The sequence below is a fragment of the Mus caroli genome, unplaced genomic scaffold (assembly GCF_978045245.1).
Source record: "Mus caroli unplaced genomic scaffold, Mus_caroli_1 scaffold_8, whole genome shotgun sequence".
In the NCBI taxonomy this organism is placed as follows: Eukaryota; Metazoa; Chordata; class Mammalia; order Rodentia; family Muridae; genus Mus; species Mus caroli.
This window is the reverse complement of record NW_028227263.1, coordinates 8675090-8700724: the sequence shown is the minus strand read 5'-3', so window position 1 is coordinate 8700724 and position 25635 is coordinate 8675090. Positions and strand designations below refer to the sequence as shown.

Below are 25635 nucleotides of genomic sequence, written 5' to 3'. Positions count from 1 at the left end.
CAGTCTACAGTGGACAGAAACTGTGAGCCAGAAACAGTAGCTCCTCCCTTTGTTTCTCTGAGACACTTGTTACAGCAGTGAAAAGTTTGACAGGCCACACTTTTTATTTATTTATGAGTGTTTTGTCATATATATATATATATATATATATATATATATATATATATATGAGACACCCCCACCCCATTCCCACTGAATCCCACAAGAAGACCAAGATACACAACCATAACATATGTGCGGACGGCCTTGGTCAGACTCATGCAGGCTCCCTGGTAGTCATTTCAGTGTCTGTGAGCCTCGGTTAGTTGGTTCTGTGGGTTCTCTTTGGTGTCCTTGACCCCTCTAGTTCTTATAACCCCTCCTCTTCTTCTGCAGGAATCCTTGAGCTCTGCCTGATGTTTGATTGTGGATCTCTGTATCTGTTTCCATCACGTGCTAGATAAAGCCTCTCTGATGATGGGTGTGCTGGATTCCTATCTGTAAGTGTAGCAGAATATCATTAGGGATCATTTCATTGACATCTTCTCTCTCTCTCTCTCTCTCTCTCTCTCTCTCTCTCTCTCTCTCTCTCTCCTCTACCTTTGCTTACGGTAGTCAGGAAAAATTTTGTAGGTTGAAAGTTTTGCATCTGGGTTGGTCCATCTTGCCTTAGCCAGTGTTTTTAACTTCTGAGCCATCTCTCCAGTTCTGCCACCCAGATAGTTTAACAAGCTACGATTCTGATATTAATTGTATCGGCTCCAGAGTGTACTTGTTGGGGGTCTCAACAGGAACTCTGATTTAATCTTGGTCTTTCTCATTTTTAGTTCCATTAGGATCCCAGTTCTAATTGGGCCTTGGTAGCATCATGCTATATGGGGCCTGGCAAATAATATCCTTACTCAATAGTCTGTTGCTATCCCAGGAGCCTATGCAATATGCAAGTATGGTCCACAAGTGCACAGCACAGATTCTTATGAAATTACTGTACGAGTGATAAACTGGAGGACCCAAGATAACCAAGAAGCAAGAGCAGGACCCAGGGTAAACTTTCATGTCTCTTGTCCCTGGGCAAGGATACCCCTCTCTGTCTGAGCACAGCGCTGGGGAGGTGGACTGGTTACTCACTTCATTACTATAACCAAATACCTGAAAGAAATCAAGGGATGGAGAGGGGCACTCTCGTTCAGAGAAAGACTGAGCATCATTGAAGGGGCGGCATGACAGCAGAATTAGCTGCTCAGGATGCAGAGAGAGTTGTGCTGGTGCTCTATTTATCTTCTCCTTTGTTCCCTTCTCATTCAATTTGGGACCTCAGTTCTTAGAGACGACACCACCCATATTGGGGGAGGGGAGCTCCAATGCCCAGAGATGTGTCTCTGAGGTAATTACAAATCCAAGCAAGTTGTTGGGCGTAGACGACACAGAAGGACTCTGAGACTTGATTCGATCATCCCATGTTTCTAGGAGTCTGGTTTATCTTCTATCAACAGTTATTCTTAGCGCCTCTGGAGGAGGTGACACTGGAGGTGAGGAGGGGCGGCTTCAAAGGGTGAATGGTGGCCTCTGTGAGTCACTGGGGCTCATCATACAACAAATCTTTGAGCAACACTTCTAAAGGTAGTAGGAAAAATGTTGGTTCCTCCAGGTCACTGAACCAGGGTACTAGTAAGGACCAAATCCAGGCAGGAGAGCTGCACACTGGGAAGGTGAAGGTCTCAACAAACAAAACCACAGCATGGTTCTTAGTATATGTGCACCTGGGATGGGACCCTGAAGTTAACAACACGTCTCTCTGAAGCTTTAGGACAATAACATTCCCTAAGGACTTTATGTCAATCAAGTCAGATACCATGGGGCGCCAATCAAGTACCACAAAGTGGGTGGCTTGAAAGAATGAAAATTTGTTTACAGTTCAGGAGGCTGGTAGTTCTCACCTCCTGCACAGCGTCTGGTACACAGGTGTATCTGGCTTCTAGTTTTCTGTTCATAGGGACCGCAGCATAATATCAGATTAGGACTCTCCTAACTAGTGACATCATCTTCAAGTGTCACCTCCGTGTTTTTCCAAATAAGGCCATTATGAGGTACAGAGGGAGAATTCCAACAAGGCTTTCTTGGTGGACAACATTTAAATCCTGTCATCTTACATCAGATGTTGGATACTCACACTAGCTGAACCACTATAGAGCCATTCCAATTCCAAGTGCCAAGAAGATCCCGAAAGAAAGTCCTGGCCCAGTTGGGCAGTGACTGGATTCCTAGTGGGCTTAACTCTTCCACCACCCTTTGGGTGCGCGCTGTTGGCAAATAGTGACTCTGTCTCAGCGGGTAAACTGGGACTTGGGGTGGTGAGGTCGAGGTGAGAAGGTGCAGCTCAGCTCCAGAGGGATGATGCGACCTGATGTCTAGGATGGGCAAAGAATCGGTTTCAGGTCTGGAAGAAGAGGCCTGCTCTAGGAGCAGGCACCCAGGGAGGAAGCACGCACCCAGGGAGGAAGCACGCACCCAGGGAGGAAGCACAGAGAGGCACCCTGGCGTCACACACTGGGCGTGCTTACACTCCCCGCCCCTTTTCCGGCAGCTCCCAGCCACGCCCCGCGTACCAGGCTCGCTTTACACCCTCGGACTACAAACCCACAGCTCAGTAATCAGCTGCACCCTGGCTCCGCCCCCGCCCGCCAGGCCCTGCCCCGTGCTAAGCCCCGCCCCCACCCCGTGCACGCGCCTGCGGCCCGTATTTCTCAGTGCCAGATCCTGGCGCCCAGGCTTGTAAAACTTGTGTACCGTTCCCCGTTGCTGTCTGCAGTTTGCAAGCTGGTGAGTTTTGGGGCACTGTGTGGGGCCCTCCCTGGAGAGAGCCGAAGTCCAGGGAGACAGTCGTGGCTCTGAGTTGTCCTAAGGACTCCTTCCTTTCTCTAGGACCTCAGCCCCTTCTGTACAGGCTGCCCTACTTCCCTTGGCCCCGGGGTTCGTGGGCAAGTCTGCCTGGAGACTGGGCATGTCTCCTGCCACACCTCCAGATGCCCAACACTTCTCAAGCCTCTGCTGGATCCATGCAGGTCCCCTGACCATCCTCTTTCCCTTCACTGGTGACCAGGGGGTGGGGGTCCCGCTTCACCTTTCTTTCAGGAAGCTTCCAGAAGCACCTCAGCTTGCGCTCAGATCTGCTTGTAGTAGGCCCATATTTCTCATAGCTCCTTCTTTCTTGAGATTAGGAGAAAATAACCAAGCCCCGGGGTCCTGCAACATCATGGCTGGTGCTAGGCACACCTGGTTAAAACCTCAGAGAGTAAACAAACAGTACATTCGCTCCGCGCCCAGTGGGTCTAGGTTTTTGTTCTGTACGTTTTACTCTGAGCGTCTCATCCAGATCCTGATTGTGTGTTCGGAGAAGCAAGGTTTGAGTGTACGTGTGCGTGCGCACGTTTGGCTGGACCCTCCTCAGACATAGACAGGAGCTTGTGGAAAGGGTATTCTAGAACCTGCAGAGTCTCTGTAGACAGACCTGCTCTTCATTTCACTTCCCTGACAGGCGATCCCAGATGATTTTAACTTCATGTGTCTCTCGGGTATCTGCAGCACTTGTCGTAGGACGCTGGGTGTGGGGGATGTGAGAAGCCTGGCCTGTGGTCAGTGTCCTGTAAGCTTAGGCATGTCATCTGAGCATCTGACAGGACCTAGAGCCTGAGAGTGGCTAGACAGAATGGTCTGCACCAATGCCCTGCCTGAGGCTCCACCCTCTCCGGGCCACTCTGGGTATTGACATGGTTTGGTACTGTCTGAGGTCTAGAGGAGCCAGGCCACAAGGATCTATGGGAGTAATTTTTTTTTTTTTCAATTAGAGGGAAAAATCTGTCATAATAAGAGTTTGACTAATATGTGGTATGTCTTTGAAGAGGTTTCTGCTGTTACCAAGGTTTAAGAAGCAGAGTCTCAGGTGTGGTGGTAAGGTGGCTGTGTCTTGTACAGCAACCTCTTTCTGTGGAGAGCAAAAGGCACCAATCTTTGGGTCCTGTTCTAGATCAGTGGGCCCCATCTGAGCCCGTCTCTACTCCCTCACTGGGCCTGCTAGTGTGCGGAGTGTCCTTGGCTTAGTTTCCTATGACTTCTACAGAACACCATGACTAAAGAGTCTTGGGGGAGGGGAGGGTTTATTTGGCTTACATATCCTGATAACGGTTCCCCATGACAGGAAGGCAGGGCCGGAAGTCAAGAAGGGAAGGAACCTGGAGGCAGGGACTGAAGCAAAGACTATGGAGGAATGTTTATTGGCTTGCTCCTCGTGATTTACTCAGCCTGATTTCTTACATACCCCCGGATCGTGTGCCCAGGCACCCATAGTGAGCTGGGCCTGTCTACATCAGTCATAAGTGAAGAAAATACAGCAGAGATTTGCTCTCAGGCCAGTCTGATGGAGGCGTTTTCTTAGTTGAAGTTCCCTCTTCCTAGGTGACCTGAGCATGTGTCAAGTTGACTACATATATATATATATATATATATATATATATATATATATTGTTGTTGTTGTTAGATGCAAACTGCGGCGGCTCAAGCTTGTAATCCCAGCATTTGAGAGGCTGAATCAAGAGGATTGTCAGGAAAGGTTGTGTAGTCAGTCCTTAAAACTCTGTCTTGAAAACACAACCAGCCAGGCAACCAAACAAGGCACTTATGTGACCATAACTGTTCTTATTTTAAGGAGCACAAATGTTTAGGATCCAAGGGTCAGACCATCAAGACCCTTTCCTAGTCTGTGCCTTTCTTAGATGTTGGTTTTGATAGGAAGTGACGAAAGCATAACTGTCGTCTGGATTCCAGCTTCTCCTTATCAAAGGCCCACTCACATGCCCCTGTACTTGGGATATGATTACCTCTTACCCCTGAGTAAGCTGAAAACACTGTAAGTTAAAAAAAAAAAAAAAGCATTTCCTATTTCCGACTCCCTGAGCAGAGTAAACCATGCACCAGACTCGAATCCCACCCAACGATTTGACACGCATCACATTTTCAGCTATAAAGTTCACACTTGAAAATCATACAGTTGTGTTACCAAAAAAAAAAAATCTCATAATACTTTAATAAGTTTGTAATCTTTTGTTGGGCCACATTTGTAGTTGTCCCGAGCCACTTGTGGCCTGTGAGGCACAGGTTGAATGGACCGACTTATGTCTAATCTACTTATGTCTGTGGCTTCTCTTGGCTGGAAGGATCACAAACCATTAGCCCTGAAAGAGGTCAAAGTTCAAAACACACACTCGGTGTCTACTGAGACCATAATGCTTTATACCATGGGAAAGTAAAAAAAAAAAAAAATTGGGTGTTTCATGAAAGTTGGGGACAGTCCTGTCTCTTCACATGTCATTGTGACCCTGCCAATGCCCCACCCTGGTATAAAGGGCCTTCTGTATATCCACTTTCCTCCAGGCCTTTGGGTACATGTCACACATGAGTATCTCAGACCCTGGAGGACCCTGGCTTGGCTGCGACCACAGGTGTGCCTGGCCATGTTTTGGTGTGTGGCTGGCCTTGCCCAAGTTCTTACTGAAGGCGTTGATGTCTGACTGTAGGCTCTTGTTTAACTAAAACCTGAAGGTTCACACCAGATGCCTATAGACCAGCATTCATCTGAGCAGAGTGGCCTGTCAGCCTACCCACAGACACTGATAAACAGACTGGCCTACACCACTTCTGGGTCTGAAGTGGAAGCGACAGGATTTGTCTAGGAGGGTGTAGGTCAGAGCCTTGCCGGCGGGAGGCTCTGCCAAGGTTGACAGGATGGATTTTCTTGTTCTGTTTGCTGTGGAGGCCTGTGCTGGGCATGGATAGATAAAAGTTGGAGGCTCAGCATTGCAGCCTGAGTGTGGTGTGGTGTGTGTCCTTGTTCAGCCATTAGCCAGTGGCAACAGTCAAGCTCTCTGACTTAAACATTAGTAGTAATAAAGGGCACATTGAGGAGGGCTGTGTGGTTTGGGGAAAAACCACATAATGAATGTGTGAGACATAGTGAGGGAGTTACTCCTTTCTGTAGCTGTTAAAATGATTTGCCTTAAGAAGGGGGCTAAATCCTCTGGTGACCTTCTGTGACCTTGAAGGAAACAGTGCCTTGACAGATTTAGTTTCCAGGTGGAGGGGTCCATGGGCTGGGTCTACCATGATACCAGGCATCCCTGGGTTAGGCCAGCCTCCTCGACCTTGCTCCATAGTCTGTCCCAGCAAAGCAACCAAATAGACAGGCTCTCTCCAGGGACCACGACCCAGTGGTGACACTCTTGTTGATGGTTGAAACTTGTTTTCTGCACTCCCAGCTGGAGTAAACTCATTTTGGTCTTCAACTTACAAGTCGGACCAGTTAAACAAATTCCATAGAAACATCTTACGGCTTTTATTTGTCCTCACGTACAACCACAAAAGGAACAGCGAGAGAGCGATAAGTGCCTGCTGTGTCCACTCTGCTGCTAAAATTTTCTTGTTAGAATAATTTTCTACCCATAACACTTGTGAAGTCAGCCCCACATCCAGCTCAGCTCTGGGGCCCATTCCCAGAAGTCTGAGGGTGACACGGAATGCACAGTCCACCAATGGCATGGCTCGTAAAAGCAGGCACTTGTTAAATCTATTTGTTTTTATTATAGACATCGATCTGCCAGTTGCAATAATGCATTTATGGACATTTTTCTGCAAGCACAGCGCTGGTGGCAGTTTTTACTGACAAATTGAGTCGTATGGGTAGTAGTTCAGAGCACTCTTAGCCTATTGACAGATTGGGTGATCCTAACACTGATTTCTGTACCCTAGTGGGTGAGGAGAGAGAATGACTCTGGAACAAAGTAGGAGCTGAGGCTTTAGACATGGGGGTGCTAGTTAGATAGAGAGATGGAATAGAGAACATAGTTATTTCTCATCTGTGAACTGAGCTGAATTATAACCCAGACAAATGGTGGGGAGCCAGGAGTATCACCTTCAGGTTGGTCTGCTGTTGGTATATATGGTCAGATCCTCCCAACATGGCCTCCAGCAAGGCTGGATGTGGCAACTTTGCTATCCATGAGTGAGTGGGTGTTCATAGGCTGACCCAAAGGTGGTCTGAACTCTGTTGGTATCAGAATTTATGAGAGCCCTGGTCCCCAAGGTGGGTGTTCTGGCTGGTTTTATGTGTCAACTTGACACAGGCTGGGGTTATCACAGAGAAAGGAGCTTCAGTTGGGGAAATGCCTCCATGAGATCCAGCTGTGGGGTATTTTCTCAATTAGTGATCAAGGGGGAAAGGCCCTTGTGGGTGGGACCATCTCTGGGCTGGCAGTCTTGGGTTCTATAAGACATTAGGCTGAACAAGCCAATGGAAGCAAGCCAGTAAAGAACATCCCTCCATGGCCTCTGTATCCGCTCCTGCTTCCTGACCTGCTTGAGTTCCAGTCCTGACTTCCTTTGGTGATGAACAGCAGTATGAAAGTGTAAGCTGAATAAACCCGGTCCTCCCTAACTTGCTTCTTGGTCATGATGTTTTGTTCAGGAATAGAAACACTGACTAAGACAGTGGTCAATAGGGTCCCAAGGCAGGAAGATAGGGTGTAAGCCTGGGGACCCGAGGATATACTCAGCAGTGTGGTCTCCTAGAAGACTCGAGTGAGCCCTTGAGTTCATCTTTAGGTTAAGATCGGAAAGAGCATTTCAGCTCAGAGCAACCCCAGGGCTCTCTTCTTTTCTCATCATCTGTGCTTGGTCTACGTTGCTTGGGCTTATGAGTACATTTTCAACTCTTTAAAGACACATGACTCTCTTTCACATGCAAACCCAACATGCTATCATCACATTATAACTTTTGGTTTTGTGGTTCTGACAGCAGATGCAGATGTGACCAGGACACGTGTACAAGCGTGAAGCATGGGCATGTCTGGCTTGCCTCCCTCCTCAGGGCCCTTCTGAATAGGATGTGCTACATTTTTTTATTTTTGTTTTGTCTCTCAGGTAATGCCCAGCTTTCTTTTCTTTTCCTTTTCCACTTTTATTATTTTATTTATTGTTGCCCTCTCTCGTGGTCTCCCCCTCCCATTGTTCCCCATTCCATTCCTCCTCCCCCTTGCCTCTGAGAGGGGTCTCCCTGTCTCTAGACCTCCCCCTTCCCTGGGGCCTCAAGTCTCTTGAGGATTAATCTCATCCTCTCCCACTAAGGCCTGACTAGGCAGACCTCTGCTGTCTTTGTACCAGGGGATTTGGACTAGCCTATGTATACTCTTGGTTGGTGGCTCAGTCTCCGGGAGCTCCCTGGTGTCTGGGTAAGTTGAGACTACTGGTTTTCCTATGGGGTTGCCTTCCCCTTCAGCTTCTTCAATCCTTCCCCTAATTTAACCATAGTGGTTCCCAACTTAAGTTCAATGTTTGGGTGTAAGTATCTGCTTCTGTCTCAGTCAACTTCTGGTAGGGCCTCTCAGGGGATAGCCATGCCAGGCTCTTATCTGTAAGCACAACATAACATCAGTAATAGTGTCAGGCCTTGGTTACCGCCCCCTCCCTCCACTCCCCATGAGATGGATCCCAAGTTGGGCCGGTCATTAGACCTTTTTTTCTTCAGTCTCTTCTCCACTTTTGTCCCTGTAGTTCTTTTAAACAGGAACAGTTCTGGGTCAGAAATTTTGATTGTGAGTTAGTAACCATGTCCCTCCACTTGAGGCCCTGTCTGTCTGCTAGAGGTAGACTCTTCGAGTTCCCTCTCCCCAGTGTTGGGCATTTTGGGTAAGGTCACACCCATTGAGTTCTTAGAGTCTCTCGCCTTCCAGGTCTCTGGTACCCTCCCCCCCATGCTGCTTATTTCCATTCATTATGTTGGCCCTCGGGGCTTCTCTCCTGTCCCCCACCCCCCAATATGTGATCCTGTTCCCCCTTCCCCCTCCCTCTCTCCTCTCCCATCCAGATCCCTCCCTCCCTCTGCCTCCTGTGATTATTTCCTTCCCCTTTCTAAGTGGAATTGAAACATCCTCACATGGGCCTTTCTACCTGTTAACACTTCTTACCATCTGTGGGTATTCTCCTAGGTACTCTGTACTTTTGGGCTAATATCCACTAATCAGTGAGTACATACCATATATGTCCTTTGGTGTCTGAGTTACCTCACTCAGGATGATATTTTCTAGTTCCATCCATTTGCCTGCAAAAGTCATGATGTCCTCCTTTTTAATAGCTGATAATTGTGTAAATGTACCACATTTTCTGTATCCATTCTTTGGCTGAGGGGAATCTGGGTTATTTCGGGCCTTTGGCTACTACAACTAAGGCTGCTGTGAACATAGTGGAGCATGTGACCTTGGGGTATGGTGGGGCATCTTTTGGGTATATAACCATGAGTATATAGCTGGGTCTTCAGGTAGATCAATTCCCAATTTTCTGAGGAACCACCAGTTTGGTTTCCAGAGTTGTATCAGTTTACAATCCCACTAGCATTGAAGGAGCGTTCCTCTTTTTCCACACCCTCGCCAGGATGTGCTATCACTTGAGTTTTTGATCTTAGCCAGTCTGATTGGTATAAGGTGGAATCTCAGGGTTGTTTTGATTTGCATTTCTCTGATGAGTACTGAGGACTTTGAACATCTCTTTAAGTGCTTCTTGGCCATCTCAAGATTCTGTCGTGAATTCTCTGTTTAACTCTGTACCCCATTTTTTTTAAATTGAGCTATTTGGTTTTTCAGAGGTTAACTTCTTGAGTTCTTTATATATTTTGGATATTAGCCCTCTGTCAGATGTAGAGTTAGTGAAGATTTTTTTTTTCCCATTCTGTAGGTTGCCAATTTTATTGATGGCTTCTTTTGCCTTACAGAAGCTTTTTGGCTTCATGAGGTCCTATTTATCGATTGTTGATCTTAGAGTCTGACTCATTGGTGTTCTGTTCAGGAAATTTCTCCCTGTGCCAATGAGTTTGAGGCTGTTACCCACTGTTTCTTCTATTAGAGTCAGTGTATCTGGTTTTATGTTGAAGTCCTTGATCCACCTGGACTTGAGCTTTGTGCCAGGTGATAAATATGGTTCTATTTTCATTCTCCTACATACAGACCGCCAGTTAGACCAGCACCGTTTATTGAAGATGCTTTCTTTTTTTTTTCCCACTGTATGTTTTTGGCTTCTTTGTCAAAGATCAAGGGTTCATAGGTATGCGGATTTACTTTTGGGCCTTTGATTGATCTACCTTTCTGTCTCTGTACAAATACCATGCAGTTTTTATCACTGCTGCTTTGTAGTTACAGCTTGAGACCAGGGATGGTGATTTCCTTGTAAGTTCTTTTGTTGTTAAGAATTGTTTTGGCTATCCTGGATTTTTTGTTTTTCCATATGAAGTTGAGAATTGCTCTTTCCATGTCTGTGAAGAGTTGTGTGGGAATTTTGAAGGGGATTGCATTGAATCTGTAGACTGCTTTTGGTAAGATGGCTATTTTTACTACGTTAATTCTACCAAATAATGAGTATGGGAGGTCTTTTCATCTTCTGAGGTCTGATTTCTTTTTTTCTGGGATTTGTAGTTCTGGTCATACAGCTCTTTCACTTGCTTGTTAAGAGTTACACCAATATATTTTATATTGTTTGTGGCTATTGTGAAGGGTGTTATTTTCATACTTTCTCAGCCTGTTTCTCATTTGTGTAAAGGAAGGCTACTGATTTGTTTGAGTTAATTTTATATCCTGCCACTTTGCTGAAGTTGTTTATCAGCTCTAGGAGTTCTCTAGTGGAATTTTGGGGGTCGCTTGTGTATACTATCATATCATCAGCAAATAGTGATATCTTGACTTCCCCTTTCCAATTTGTATCCCCTTGGTCTCCTTTTGTTGCCTAACTGCTCTGGCTAGAACTTCTAGTACTCTATTAAATAGATAGGGAGAGACTGGGCAGTGTTGTCTTGTCCTGGATTTTAGTGAGATTGCTTCTAGTTCCTCTCCATTTAATTTGATGTTGGCTATTGGTTTGCTATATATTGCTTTTATTATGCTTAGTTATGTGCTATGAATTCCTGACCTGCATTTTGTCATTGACTTTTTCAGCATTTAATGAGATGATCAAGTGACCTTTTTCCTTGAGTTTGTTTACATAGTGTATTATGTTGATGGATTTTTGTATATTGAACCATCCCTGCATTCCTGGGATGAAACCTACATGGTCTTGGTGAATGATGGTTTTGGTGTGTTCTTGGATTCAGTTTGTGAGAATTTAATTGAGTACTTTTGCATCGATATTCACAGTGAGATTGGTCTGAAGTTCTTTCTTTGTTGTCTTTCTGTGGTTTAGGTGCCAGAGAAACTGTGGCTTCATAGAATGAATTAGGTAGTGTTCCTTCTGTTTCTATTTTGTGGAATAGTTTGAGGAGTATTGGTATTAGGTCTTCTTTGAAGGTCTGGTAGAATTCTACATTAAAACCACCTGGCCCTGGGCTTTTTCTGGTTGGGAGGTTTTTGATGACTATTTCTATTTCCTTAGGGGTTATGGGACTATTTAGATAGTTCGTCTTGATTTAACTTTGGTATGTGGTTTCTGTCTAGAAAATCATCCATTTCATCTAGATTTTCCAGTTCTGTAGTATATAGGCTTTTGTAGTAAGTTCTGATGATTTTTTGAAATTTCTCCGTTTTTGTTATTTCTGATTTTGTTAACTTGGATACTGTCTCTATGGTGTTTAGTTTGGCTAGAGGTTTATCTATGTTGTTGATTTTTCTCAAAAGAGCCAGTTTTTGGTTTTGTTGATTCTTTGTATCCTTCTCTTTGTTTCTACCTGGTTGATTTCAGCTCTAGTTTGACTATTTCCTGCCATCAACTCCTCCTGGTCGTGTTTGCTTCTTTCTGTTCTAGAGCTTTCAGGTGGGCTTATGTGGGATCTCTGCAATTTCTTTATGAAGGCTCTTGGTGCTATGAATTTTCCTCTTAAGATTGCTTTCATTGTATCCCATAAGTTTAGGTATGATGTGTCTTCATTTTCATTGAATTCTATACAGTCCTTGATTTCTTTATTTCTTCCCTGACCAAGTTTTCATTGAGTGGAGAGTTGTTTTGTTTCCATGAGTAGGTGGGCTTTCTGTTGTTTTTGTTGTTATTGAAGTCTCGCCTTAGTCTGTGGTGATCTGATAGAGTGCGTGGGATTATTTCAATCTTCTTGTATCTGTTTTTTGTTTGATTATATGGTCAGTTTTGGAGAAGTTTCTCCAAATGAGATGAGATGCTGAGAAGAAGGCATATTCTCCTGTTTGGGGGTGAAATGTTTTTGTAGATATCTGTTAAATCCACTTGGTTCATAACTTCTATTAGTCTCACTGTGTCTCTGTTGAGATTGTTTCAATGAGCTGTCCATTGGTGAGAGTGGGGTGTTGACGTCTCCCACTATTATTGTAGGTTCAATGTGTGTTTTAAGATTTAATGAATGTGGGTGCTCTTGCACTTGAGGCATAGATGTTCAGAATTGAGACTTCCTCTTGGTGGAATTTTCCTTTGATGACTATGAAGTGTCCTTCCCCAATCTCATTTGATAACTTTTGGTTGAAAGTCTATTTTATTGGCCGTTAGAATGGCAACTCCAGCTTGTTTCTTGGGACCATTTGCTTGGAAAACTTTTTTCCAGCCTTTCACTCTGAGGTAGTTTTTGTTACTGAGGTGTGTTTCTTTTAATGCACCAAAATGTTGGATCCTGTTTACACATCTAGTTTCTTAGCCTGTGTATTTTATTGGGAAGTTGAGCCCATTGATGTTGAGAGATATTAAAGACAGATGATTGTTAGTTCTTGTTATTTTTGTTGCTGGAGGTGGTGTTATGTGTATATGATTCTCTTCTTTTGGGTTTATTCTGAAATGTTTAATTTCTTGTGTTTTCTTGGGTGTAGTTACCCTCCTTGTATTGGAGATTTCGTTCCAGTATCCTCTCTAGGGCTGGATTAGTAGAACAATATTGTTTAAATTTGGTTTTGCCATGGAATATTTTGGTTTCTCCATCTATGGTGATTGAGAGTTTTGCTGGGTATAGTATCCTGGGTTGGTATTTGTGTTCTCTTGGGGTCTGACTGACATCTGTCCACGATCTTCTGGCTTTTAGAGTCTCTGTTGAGAAGTTAGGTGTAATTCTGATAGGTCTGCCTTTATATGTTACATGGCCTTTTTCCCTTACAGCTTTTAATATTCTTTCTTTATTCTGTGCATTTAGTGTTTTGATTACTATGTAACGGGAGGAACTTCTTTTCTGGTCCAGTCTATTTAGTGTTCTGTAGGCTTCGTGTACATTTATAGCCATGTCTTTCTTTAGGTTGAGGAAGTTTTCTTGTATGATTTTGTTGAAGATGTTTTCTGGCCCTTTGAGCTGAGAATCTTTACCCTTTTCTATTCCTGTTATTTTTAGATTTGATCTTTTCATTGTGTCTTGAATTTCCTAGATATTTTGGGTTAGGAACTTTTTACACTGTATTTTTTTTTGACCGATGTGTCAGTATTTTCTATGGTATCGTATATCCTGAGATTCTCTCTTCTATCTCATATTCTGTTGGTGATGCTTGCATCTCTATCTCCTGATCTCTTTCTTAAGTTGTCCATCTCCAGGGTTGCCTCCCTTTGTGTTTTCTTTATTGTTGCTATTTCCACTTTTAGTTGTAGGATTATTTTGTTAAATTCTTTTACCTGCTTGATCATATTTTCCTGTATTTCTTTAAAGGGTTTATTTCTTTCCTCTTTAAGGGCTTCTACCTGTTTGCCTGTGTTTTCCTGTATTTCTTTAGGGAAGTTCTTTATATCCTCCTTAAAGGCCTCTATCATCTTCATGAGATTGGATTTTAAGTCATTCTCTTGCTTTTCAGGGGGTTTGGGGTATCCAGGACTTACTGTGGTGGCAGAACTGGGTTCCCATGGTACTGGGCTGCATTGGGTTCTATCACCTATGATCCTGTGCTTGCCTCTGGCCATCTGGTTATCTCTGGTGTTAACTGGCCTGGGTGTCTCTGGCTAGAGCCAGTCTCCTTGAAGGCAGGCAGGTGGGCATCTTGTGTCTCTGGTTAGAGCAGGCCTTCTGTGTCCCTGGGTACTGCAGACCTCTTGGGAGGCAGGCAGGCTGTGTCCCTGGTTACTTTGGGTCTCCTGGGAAGCAGACAGGCTGTAGGGTGTGGGAAGATATCAAGTCTGCTGATCTGGCCCAGGTGGAGATGAGAACAGTAGGAAGGTGGAGCTCAGCAAGCAGGTGGGCCCTGTGTCTTCTGGGCTCTGTGTCTTTGGATATTGTGTACCTCCTAGGAGGTAAGCATGCTGTAACGTGTTTGGGGGGGTGGGTGGGTAATCTGGCCTCTGACCTGGCATGGGTAGGAATCAGGCTGGAAGAAGGGTGGAGCTCAGGGGTGGGAGCGTGGGGGAGGTGGGTTCTTCGTCCACTGTCAACTGGGCCCCCATGGTTGTCCCAGCTGTTGTGGATATTTGGGTGAGATTCTCACCTGTGTCTTTGATTACTGTGGACCTCCTGGGAGGCATGCAGGCTATAGATGTGGGCAGTTATCTATCCCGGCCAGGGTAGGAAGCTGAGGCCCAGCTTTCAAATACAAACCCAAAGACGTTTTTGTGGAACTGGGAGGGGTTTTATATAGCAAGGGTTAGAGCCACATGTAGACACAGCAATGAAGTGATGTTGATGGAGTCAGATAATGAGTGAGATGGACAGCTGCAAAACAACCCTCTGTTGCCGGTTCTGATCTTTGTTATTGAGAGTTATCAAAGCGCTTGGCCTCATGATCCCTCTGTTCAGGAGGTCAATTTCAGCTGGGCCCTGAGAGGATATATACTCAGATATACTCATTATTGGTGCCAAGAGCTAGCAGCTTTACCTCCCATGTTCTCCTAATGTCCTGCCAGTGCCAGCCAGCCCCAGGCTTGACATCTCCAGTCTATTATGTTAAAAGAATATCCTGAAGGACCAGATACATGATCCCACATGATGACCCTGGTCAGGATCAGGAGTGACACTAGCCTGTCTAGCCTTTTCCCTCATGTGACTGCTCATACCATAGCATCAAGGGGTAACCTAGGTCTGCTGGGTAAGTTTTGTCAAAAAACAGTGATTTGAAGTAGGGCTTGCTGTGCATACCTGAAACCCCGGTGCTTAGGAGATGGAGGCGAGAATAGGTGTTCAGGTCCATCCTCGGCTACATAGTGAACTCAAGGGGAGCCTGGGCTACATGAAATTTTGTCTCAAAACGACTTTGTGATGGTTAATTTTTTTCTAAGTCTGTATCTCATTATATGGTGCTGGATGGCCTAGATCTTCTTATGTAGACCTGGTTGGCCTCCAACTCAATGAGATCCTTCTCCTCTGCTTCCTGAGTATTAGGGTTAAAGGTGTGTACTACCATACCTGGTGTGTGACATTTAATCTTGATGGTCAACTTCATGGACTTTAGAATTTCCAGAGGAAGCACACCTCTGGGCATGTCTGTGAGGGAATTTTTAGATTGAGTTGAGATGAGAAGACCCACCCTAAATGTGGGTGACATTGTTCCATGGGCTGCAGTCCCAGCCTTCATTACTCTGCCTCTAGACTATGGATACAGTGTGATCAGCCACCTCCTACCACCATGCCTTCCCCACCAGAGAGCATTGTATCCCCTAGAACTGTAAGCCAGGATATACAGGAAAGTAGCTTGCGTGTGCTCCCTGACCCACAGTATATCAGAGCTCTGTACACATTTTAGCGCGTAGGGAATAGATTTTATTTGAGTGACTTTTCACCGTTGGGTGTCTCATGTCATTGTGGAATGTTGAAGGCATATTTTCTGTGTTGCTTTACCTAGCCATGGCGTCCCGCTTTTTGACATTGTGACATGCTGTTGTATGGAACTGCATTCAAAGCCTTTATATGTCGGTCCAGCTAAAGGTTGGCTGTGTTCTCTCGTAGTTCATCTTACCAAAGCCTCAGTCATAGCTGAAAGAATGAGCAAGTAGTAGCTTTCTTTTTTCTCTTTACATGTGACAAAGCTGGGTTTCAGTGGTACATGGGACACAGAGCTCTGTAACTCAGATGTGTTGGTCGACCACAGGCAGGTTCCTTCTCACCATTGTGTGGTGCTTTCTTTGCTGTGAGTCGGCTGAGAGGGTGCTGGAAAGCCTTTGTGCGGAGGGACAGGATATCTGCAAACACATGTTTGTGTATTCAATGAAGGCTTCTGGCCAGCCAGTGTCACCAGTCTTTGTCCTTGGCAAAGAAGCAAAGCATTTATCTGAGTCTGCTCCTAATGATGGTTCTCAGAACCCCATGAGGAATGTGCAGCACTTCAGCTGGGATGAGGGCAGTGCAGATGGAATGGCAAGACCCTGCCTGTAGGCACTTTGCTCCTTGTGGTCCATCTCTGCCCCACACCCATTAGTGAGTGGAGAGCAAATGCACTGGGGTTAGAGGAGGAAGGGAGCATCCGAGCGCTATCCATGGACTTTATCACTTACCACTTCTCAGCTGGACAGGGACCCTTGCATAATCCTTCTCTGTGGGCCTCTGGAGCAGCTTCTGAGATTTCTTGGCAATGGGGGATGTTGGGGGCAGGGATGGGAGATTCCAGGTAGAGCCCTGGGCCGTGAACTCTGGGGTGTATCTGGGGACCTGTCAGCAGGGAGTTCAGTTTGAGTGTAGGGGTAGTTAACAAGGATGGCTGGAGAGGTAGGTAGGGCAACTCCAGGAGGGCCTGTCCCATGCTGAGGAGGGTGGGGTTAACAGGCCTTTGCTCTGATCCCTAGGAAGGTCAGTGATGGGTGGTGTCTGTGGAGGTCATGTGGGGTCTGCCAGTGAAGGGGTGGTGCCTGTGGAGGTCATGGCAACAACCATGTCAGCTGACTGAGAGCTACATGTGACAGGGGAGACTAGTTAGAAAAGACAACTGCATATAAGGTCATTTTTCTGTATTTCTTTTTGTTCTTTTATTTTGTTTTGATTTTTAAGACAGGTCTCATGTAGCCTAGGTTGGCCTCGAACTCACCATGTCTGCAAGAAATGACCTGGAACTCCTAATCCTCCTGTCTCTACCTTCCAAGGGGTGGAATTATAGGCTAGAACCATCTAGCCGGGGTCATTCTCCTTGTTCTGGAAGGAGGAAATGTTTGGCGGATGTTCTTTTATTTAGCATGGGTTTTGAAGAAGCACTCTGTCTGCCTTGCCTGGCATTTGGGCTCTGAGGGGGGAGATTGCCTTATTTTAACTGCTCATTCAGGCAGAGATGTCAGCGGGGAGGAAGGCGGCTCATTAACAGGCAACCTCCACCCTCAGTCTGAGCTCTGTTGGGGGGCAACCTGTACTTCCTGTACATAGGCCTGGAATCCTTAAAACCACACTGACAAGTTTTAGGTGTACAGTCACATCAGAATGCAAATTAAACCTAGAGCCTGTGCTTGCCTTGCTTACATAAAGACCATGGGAAATTCCCACTGGGTGGTAGATTCCTGTGAGGCTCTGTTGGTGTTCCTAATGCAGGAAGATACTCTCTGAGGGCCAGTGGGGTCAGAGGCCTGTTTTCCAGCACTGTAACTGAATACCCGAGACTGGGTAGTGTATAAGGAAAGAGCTTTTGGACTGCCAGTATTGGAGCTGGGATGCTGGATATCAGGGTCATAGGTGGTAAGGACCTTGTGCTGCTTCAACTCCTGTTGAAAAGCAGAGGTGCAGGCACTGACCTATTTCTGAGAGAAAGACCCCATGAAGTTGTTCCCTACAGTCCAAAGCCCTCCCACCGGGCACTACCTTCCCGTACTGCACAGTGGAATTGTTCTAGTACATGGGAGAAGACATAGCAGGCTTGTGCTAGCCCTTGTCTTCAATGGCTGTGTTTCTGAAGGTTTGGGTAGATAAGACTGGGTAGATGATATGTATTTGTATTGCTGTGTGTTGGTGAGGGCATCAGGAAGACAGTAGAGAATTTGACCTTCATGGAGGGGTGTTAGTTAGTGGTGGAATGTATTTGTGTACGTTGTATTTTTGTTTTCCTTTTCTTTGTGTGTGTATATGTGTGTGTGTTGTGTGTGACCAAGAGCCCAAGTGAATGACTTAAAGGAAAGTTTGTTTCAGCTCATGTTTTCAGAGGCCTCCAGTGAGTGACTCCATTGTTTCTGAGCCTCTGACAGAGGTAGAGAATCAGGGTGGTCAAGAAACAGAGACAGTGAAATGGGGGAGGGAGAGAAAGGGCGATAGGATAGAGTCGAGTGTCTTTCCAGGGTATGCCCCAGTGACCTACTTCCAATGAGTCTTTTCCTTCTCGTACTGTCATAGTGTAAATCCATCAGTGGAGGAGTCTATTGATTAGGTCAGAGCCCTTAGGATCCAATCATATTCTAGTGATTGGAACCGCCAGCTGAGGACCAAACTTTTGACACTTGAGTATTCTGGGGACACTTCACATCTAAACCATCATAGTTTGAAACAGCCCTTCTGAATGTATGGTTTCTGAGTAAAGATTTAAGCGTGAGTGGTAGGCAGTCACTGGGAGATCTGGGGAGAGGTCTCTGGGGGCAGGAACTGTAGCTGTAGAGCCTTGGGCGATCAGGGTCGGTGTGGTAAATGGACACATGGTTGGGTCAGAGTGGTGCAGAGGAGCTGGAGCCCACAGGCTGTACTCCTTTATGTGGTAGATGCCAGAGTTCATGGAAGGTCTCAGAAACAGAGATTGAGAGTCTCTGTGTTCCTAGATTGTCATCTAGTTAAGATAATGCCAGCCGTGACTCCTGTGCCTGTGTCAGGTGACAGGGAATCAAATGAGCAAGCATGTCATGTCCTCAGCACAGCGGTGGTAGGAGCTCTGTTCTGGGTACGCTGCTGTTCTTGTTAGTAAGGCTTCTAGCACTCAAGGGGAAGTTTCTAGAATAATGGGCAAAGAAAAGAAATGATATATTTCCAAAAGTTACTGAATTTAGCCAGCTATCCCAAGAAGACCCAGGTGTACTATTCTTTATTGTGCAGAAAAAAATTTGTTTCTGTCACCATTGCGTTAGCATCAGATTAAGCTGTCGAGTCAGATGGATGCAGGGCATCGTGTGGGCTCTCTGCTGATTAACAGGCTCCCTGCACCTCCTCCAGCCCATCCGTCTCTGGGCTGAGCAGGGGTTTGAGAACTGACTGGTAGTTGTTGCTGGTGGGAACGGAGTCCCCTTGGGTCAAAGTCAGGAGACTAGGGGAGGCTGCTTCCAGAATGCTGCTTCTGACAGATAACCAGAAAGTTTTTTTTTTTTTTTTTAGAAAGATGAGCAGGTGTAAGCATGGGTAAATCTTAAAGTTCAAGCTTCTGCGTCCTCCTGACCGGGTTAAGAGGGCAGGTTCTGAGAGGTGCTGCCTTTCCTTGGATGTGGGGGACCAGACATAGGTAAGTGGGCCTTTCAATCATAAGCTAGATACATCTCAGGCATACTGGGGTCGCTGGCATGCTAAAGTTTTCACTCCCCAGCTCTCCTGGACATGATGGCAGTGACTTTGTCCCTAGCTGGAGTTGCCCTTGGTCTTGAGTCTAGCTCAGTAGTTTTGTTTTCTTTCTGTCTTCAAAAGCATGGGGCTTACAAACCTCTGCCTAGCTCAGAATGAGGCTTCCTAAGGAATTAACTGTTTCCAGGGTATATCAAGCTGTGGGGCCACGCAGACTGTTTTGCTGTGGTCTTGGAGTCCTGTGAGTCCAAGTTCTCTATGGGCCTTGTGGGTTGTGTGTACCTTAAGGTCCTGGGAATCCAGAGTGTTGTGGGCATAGGGGCTGTATGAGACCGAGGCCTGTGTGGACCTGAGGTGGAGCTGGGTTTCGAGTGGGATGGAAGAGGAAGTCTGAAGTGAGAACACTGGTTTGTGCTCTAGCCTCACCATGCCTTGTTTCCATTCCCATCTACTGCCCTCTTTCCCTGGAATCACCTAGAAGCTTCTAGAAATACCAGACTTCACAAATTCTGTACAAGGGTGGAGCATGGCTGCCCAGTACAGTATGTTGCTTAGCGAGATCCTGGTGTAGAGACACTTGCCCGGTTTCCTTCCCATCACTCGTCTCTTCCGCTTAAGACAAGCTCTAGCTGACCCTCCTGCTCAGATCCAAGGCAAAGCGCATTTATACCTGGCTCATTTGGACCTCCCTGGCCCCATGCATGCCCAATGGGCACTTTATCAGACTCTGCTTATCCAGCCTTGACCCTGAGTTGCATGTGTGTGTGTGGGGGTACTCAAGAGTCACCTTTCTCTCTGTACTTTGATGACCTCCTTTGTCCCAAGACCCAAACCCAGAAGCACTCTGCTGTCAGCCCTCAAACCTTCCCAGTCTCCAGTTCGAGATGTCTTCACCCCTGTGCTCCTTCCCGAACATTCCATTACGCTTTCTTTCACCGTCTTGGTACTGGGTTTATCCTGCAGTGTTGGAAGGCTGGATCAGGAGCCTCCTGAGACCTGCACTGTGGACACAATGTGACTGAAGGCTACGCTTTGCTGGGCATGGACTCTGGTCTCACTGTGTCCAGGGTCAGCGGTTACAGCTGTGTGCAATGAGGCTGTGTTTGAGACCAGGTCTTCAGAAGAACTGCATGACCAGAGTGTTAAGGTAAAGTGAGTTCACAGGAGTGAGGTGGATCCCAGTCCCATAAGTCCAGGGCTTGTAGGGTGGGTTGTAGCTGCTCTGCCAATATGCCAGGGAAAGAGCTCTCTGCAGGAGCCTAGGTAGCCAAGCTTCTGAGCTGTTGTCCCATCTAGACAAAGTTGAATAAGTGCCTGTCATTTAAGCCAGCCTGTGTGGCTGTGTGCTCTGCCAGCCAGAGCTGACCGAATATGGTGATTGTGTGTGAGGCTGGAGTTTGGGGGTGAAGATAAATGTCTTGATACTGGAAAATTTGGGGGTCCTTCTTGTAGGTTCTCAGGCTGGTTAGTAGAATAATTTACAAATAGATAGAGAAGGAAGTTGCTGGACCATCAGTTTGTTAGAGAAACAGCAGGCCAGGTGAGCTAGGAATCTTGGCAGCTGTTGCTGAGGAGGGAGCTGGAGAAAGGGGGAGGGGAAAGCCGTGCCTGAGGGAGTTAGGGGCGATGAGCTTGGGGCCAAAAGCCTGCATGTTAGCTCTGCAGAGATGTGGCAAGTGGAGGGTTTCAAAGAAAGAGAGAGGATGTCCCAAGGTCAGAGAAGGAGACAGTTTGACAGTTATGCTAAGGAGAGTAGTGGGCTCGTAAACTGAGGGAAAAGTCCCAAAAGCCTGGATCAAGAGGCCTGTGACCCTCTACAGGGTGTTATCTAGACTACCTATCTTCCCTGCTGCAGCCTTTGTTTGTTTGTTTGTTTGTTTTTTTTTTTTTTTTCTCTGTTCCATACCTGAGGCTCCAGGGAGGGCAGCAGTCTTCCTTGCAAACTGGCCAACTGGGTTCTTTCCTAAGTTAATCCTGTAGTATTCTCACTCCAGACCCCTAGTTCCTATTTGTGTGCGTGTGTTGCATATGGAATGCAGATCATAAGCTTTTTTTTTTTACTATTTCTGAGTGCTCCCTGCTCGCTATCCCATAGATGAACACCATGCCCCTAGGCCCTATGTTGGGGGCCCATTATGGCCCAGAGAAAAACTGCTATATGAAGCCAGAGCCCTGGGTTGGGGAATGTGTTGTGAATATTAAAATACAGAGCTGAGTTATTCTTGGTTATCATCTATTTATTTATTTACTTATTTATTTTTATTAGCAGCTGTTTACTGTTTACTTTCACAGCCGAGAGTCGGCAAGAATATGATTAACCCTGAGGGCCATTTTCTAATGTAATTATTAATGACTGATTCTGCTTATCCTGGGAATCAATAAGGGGCGGGTATAGTGGCCTGGTGTGTACTTGGACTTGATTCCTAGCATTTCATAAACATGATTCCAGGACAGCGTTCCTATTGGCTTATTACTCAGAGTGTGTTTGGTGAACCTGAAGTGTGTGATTACTTCCACATAATCATCTTGATAGGTTGTGTTCGGAACGTGACTTATGTTAATATGGCAAGTACTGCTGAAGTCTCCCGCCACTAATGGTTAGGGCGGGGATGGATAGTAATTGATCTTCCTGGGAGTGCTGCAATGTAAAAACAATCCGGGCTGTTGGAAGTATATTTTACAAGTGTGCATTGGGCCTTTGGGATGTTATATTGAAAAACCCAATTGTACAGTTACCATGGGAACCCAATTAGAATAGATTGCTTTTTTTTTTTCCTTTTGTCTTTCATCTTGACCAAAAAAATCTAATGTATTTTAAGCGTTTTCATATGGAACTGTGTTCCTCTACTGATGCGTTCTGCCACAGGACTCTTTTTTTTTTTTTACCCCCAGCTTTAGCTTGGCATGGTGATATTCTTTAGTGGTGCTGTGTGGAGATGCCTCCCAGAGAGATTTAATCACATTTTTATGGGAAAGTTTGTGTGCATAGTGGTGGAGGTCTTGGCATTTTTAAAAGTGGGGTGAGGGGTATCTTCCTGAGACTATAGACAAGGCACCGCCACCCCTGTGTCCCTCTCCAGTGGGAGATCAAGGGTATCCCACTGAGCTCGTGTGTGTAGTTAGGGGATTATGTCCCTTAAAAGTCCTGGGTTGCAGAGTGCTAGAGATGACAGATGAGTGCTCTAAGCCTGGGGACCCCAAGCTTGGTCTCAGAGTTTGTCTGTGCTCTTAAAATTTGTTAGGGTTCCCAAGAGCTTCTGCGAGCAGTACACAGAGGCCGCTCAGTTTTCACACAGTTGGCCCAGGTCTGCCTTCGCATGCCAGCCTCCAGGGATCCTTTCTGTAAAGAAACATGGAGTTTGTACCTAGCCTATCGTACCCTCCGTCGGGCTTTGAGCCACCTAGAAATTTCTGTCTTTATTAGTAAATTTTGGTGTTTTTCCATACCTCCATATATGTATACTGTGTATTTTGTTCCCTTTGTCTTCACGACTTTCTCCCTCTAAATTTTTAAAAGCATCCCTTGCAACATAACTATCTAAATAAATAAGGAAATTCAATAAGGAAAAAATTATATATGTTTGGTACACGTAATATCCTCCCCCAAATTCCAGTTAATGTGTGGGCTAAATCCTTGAATGTGGAGGTACAGATGGCCGACTCTATTGCTGTATTAGAGTTAACACTGAGAAATTGAAAAGTATTTATTAATTCATGTGAACAGCTATAACCCATTCGATTTCTGCATAAAGAGCATTTTTCAGTGGAAGGCAGTTTTATTTTCCATAAAAAGCAATTAGCAGCAGGAGTGTTACTGGTCTGCCTTTGTTTCAAGCCTTCTTAATATCTGGTTGGATAGACAGCAGTGAGGTGCTCAGATCGGTGTCTGTATTCAGACTGCCTGGATATGTGGCTTTGGTTCAGGCCTACAGAGAAGCTGGCCTTGCTCAGTGGAGTAGATGGAAAAGGGACCAGCAATTTAGGCTTTCAGGTGCATGTGGCTGTCCTAGAGCCCCATCACAAGGGGCCGACTTTTGAGATGTGGCAGGGTGGAATCCAGTCCTGTGCCTTCCCATCTTCCATCTGCCAGTGCTGACTTTAGCATTAGGTGTTTACTGTAGTTTGAAATGAACATCCCCAAAAGTCCATGTGTGGAAGGTCAAGTCCCTTGAAGGCTCATATTAGAAGGCTGCAGAACTTTGGAGAGATGGAGTACAGGAGAGGAGGTCCTGGTGCCTTAGAGGGGGTTGTGAGACCCTGGTCAGTTCCCTTTCAAGTCCAAGTGATGAAGTGAAAAGCCTTGCTTCACTGGTGTATCTGAGCCACGACCACACAGCCTCCCGTAGGTTAAAGCAACTCTGAGGAGAGCCAGGCTTTTCCTCTGTGAGTTGATGGCTGGAGTTTGCCACAGTGAGGGAGCCTGCCTGCCTTGGCACCTTCCTCAGCCTGAAAGTGCTCTGCTCCTTCATGCAGTGACGATGACGGATGACGATCAATCGCCACACATCATGGCAGGTTTGGATTCCTAGCTGATCTCCACCTGGTCCTGAGGAGTTACTGCCCCATGAGGCACAGTCCTATAGCTTTCTGCAGGCCTGCCTCCTTTGTGATTAGGACCCAGGTGAGGCCGCTGGCACGTGTGCATCACTCTGCATACTGTTGGTATTGTTTTACCCTTAAATGTTGTCTAGAGTTTACCTGGGAAGCTGTTTAAGTGTGCAATCTTCTCTAAGTATTTACTGCAAATCTAGGACCATTTTTCTTCCTAGTATGTGCCTGTTTGTACCATTTATTCTTCTTGAGGCCTTTTTCTTCCTTTTCTTTTTGTATTTTTGAAGACATTTGACCCTTTCATTTAAGTTGTTGAATTTATTGGCTGAAGCAGCTCCCCTGTTCCTTTGTTGTCTCTCATGTGTATGTGGGGGGTCACTCTCTCCCTTGGCTTTCTTTCTTTCTTTCTTTCTTTCTTTCTTTCTTTCTTTCTTTCTTTCTTTCTTTCTTTATTTGAGATAGAGTCTCACTATATAGTTCTAGCTGTCCTTTAACTCACTCTGTAGATCAGACTGACTTTGAACTCACAGGAATCCTCCTGCCTCTCGCATGCTGGGATTATAGGTGTAGGTCAAGATGCCCAACTAGTAGTTGTCTTTTAAAAATATAAAATTTATTTACTTGGAAGTTTCCATTACTTTAGCTCTGAGTAGATCCTAATTTTAACCTAGTATGCATGTGTACATACATGTATATATATGTGTATGTGTGGATACATATGTATGATATATATGCAGGATGCATATGCATGTGTATGTGTCTCATATATATATATATATATATATATATATATATATATATATATGTGTGTGTGTGTGTGTGTGTGTGTGTGTGTGTGTGTGTGTATTACACTCAGGGATTAAACCTGAATGATCTGGATCCATTTAGTACTTCTTGGTGCAGGTCTGCAGGCGTGAGTCATCTCATTTCTGTTTTTGCTGTTTCTAAAGTGATCTTTGCTTCCCCGAATCCTTGTGTCACTCACAGAACCAGGGCTGAAGTGCTGGGACGTCCACCATCTCCTTCCTGACATAACTTCAGATAGTCAGTTGCTCTCACTCTTCATCCTGTGCCTCGGTGTGGGATTTATCTTTGTGCCTTCCCTCCAGCCACAGTTCAGTTTTGTCTGTCATTTGTTTTCAGCCGTGGGATTGTTTGCCTGGCGTACTTGTCTGTATCTTCTTCTGCTTGGGCTCCACTGAGCGTCAGGCTTTTCAGCAGTTAACGCCCCTCACGTCTGAGCCCTGAGAGCCCCACTCTGTGCCAAGCTTCGTGGTCCTGTTCCTGTCTCAGTGACATCTGCATGTCTTCTTCACCTCGTTATTTTTTAGCATGTGGCTCGTAAAGAGAGATACTTGTCACCACCCCTCTGCCTCATCTAACCTGTTGATCACAGCCAGTGTGTTTCTTGTGACACATCTGTATAAGCGCCATTGATTCGGCCTACTTCTCTTTCCTCTACATTTAGGGATTTGTTCTGTTGAGTAATTTTTCTCTTAGTTGTGGGCCCTGAATATACACATCCTTATATATGTATTAGTGGATCCAGGGTATCTACAATGCTGTTGTTGAATGTTAGATTTTATAAAGGGCTTTGCTCTGTAAAGATAAGTCACAGTATATGCTTTCAAGGCTTAATTTTAAGCATTATTAGGTGGGTCTGGAATAGGCTTTCATCCAGAATAAGTTAGCCTAACTATTAGGGCAATGACTTGCTTTGA

General features: G+C 45.5%; 1 protein-coding gene across 4 annotated transcripts in view; it reads left to right on the top strand.

Moving 5' to 3' along the window:
- The first annotated feature begins 2691 nt into the window (after positions 1–2691).
- The window catches only part of Mgmt (O-6-methylguanine-DNA methyltransferase), a 245144-nt gene continuing 222200 nt past the window's right edge, over positions 2692–25635 (top strand). The window contains exons 1-2 of one of the 4 annotated variants that reach the window (XM_029480221.2): positions 2731–2799; positions 19184–19307. The gene's annotated coding sequence lies outside the window, so the exon portion shown is untranslated. Of the gene's footprint in view, positions 2800–19183; positions 19308–20420; positions 20511–25635 lie in introns of those variants that run through there. The other 3 variants (XM_021169031.2, XM_029480220.2, XM_021169032.3) reach the window with 3 other exon arrangements.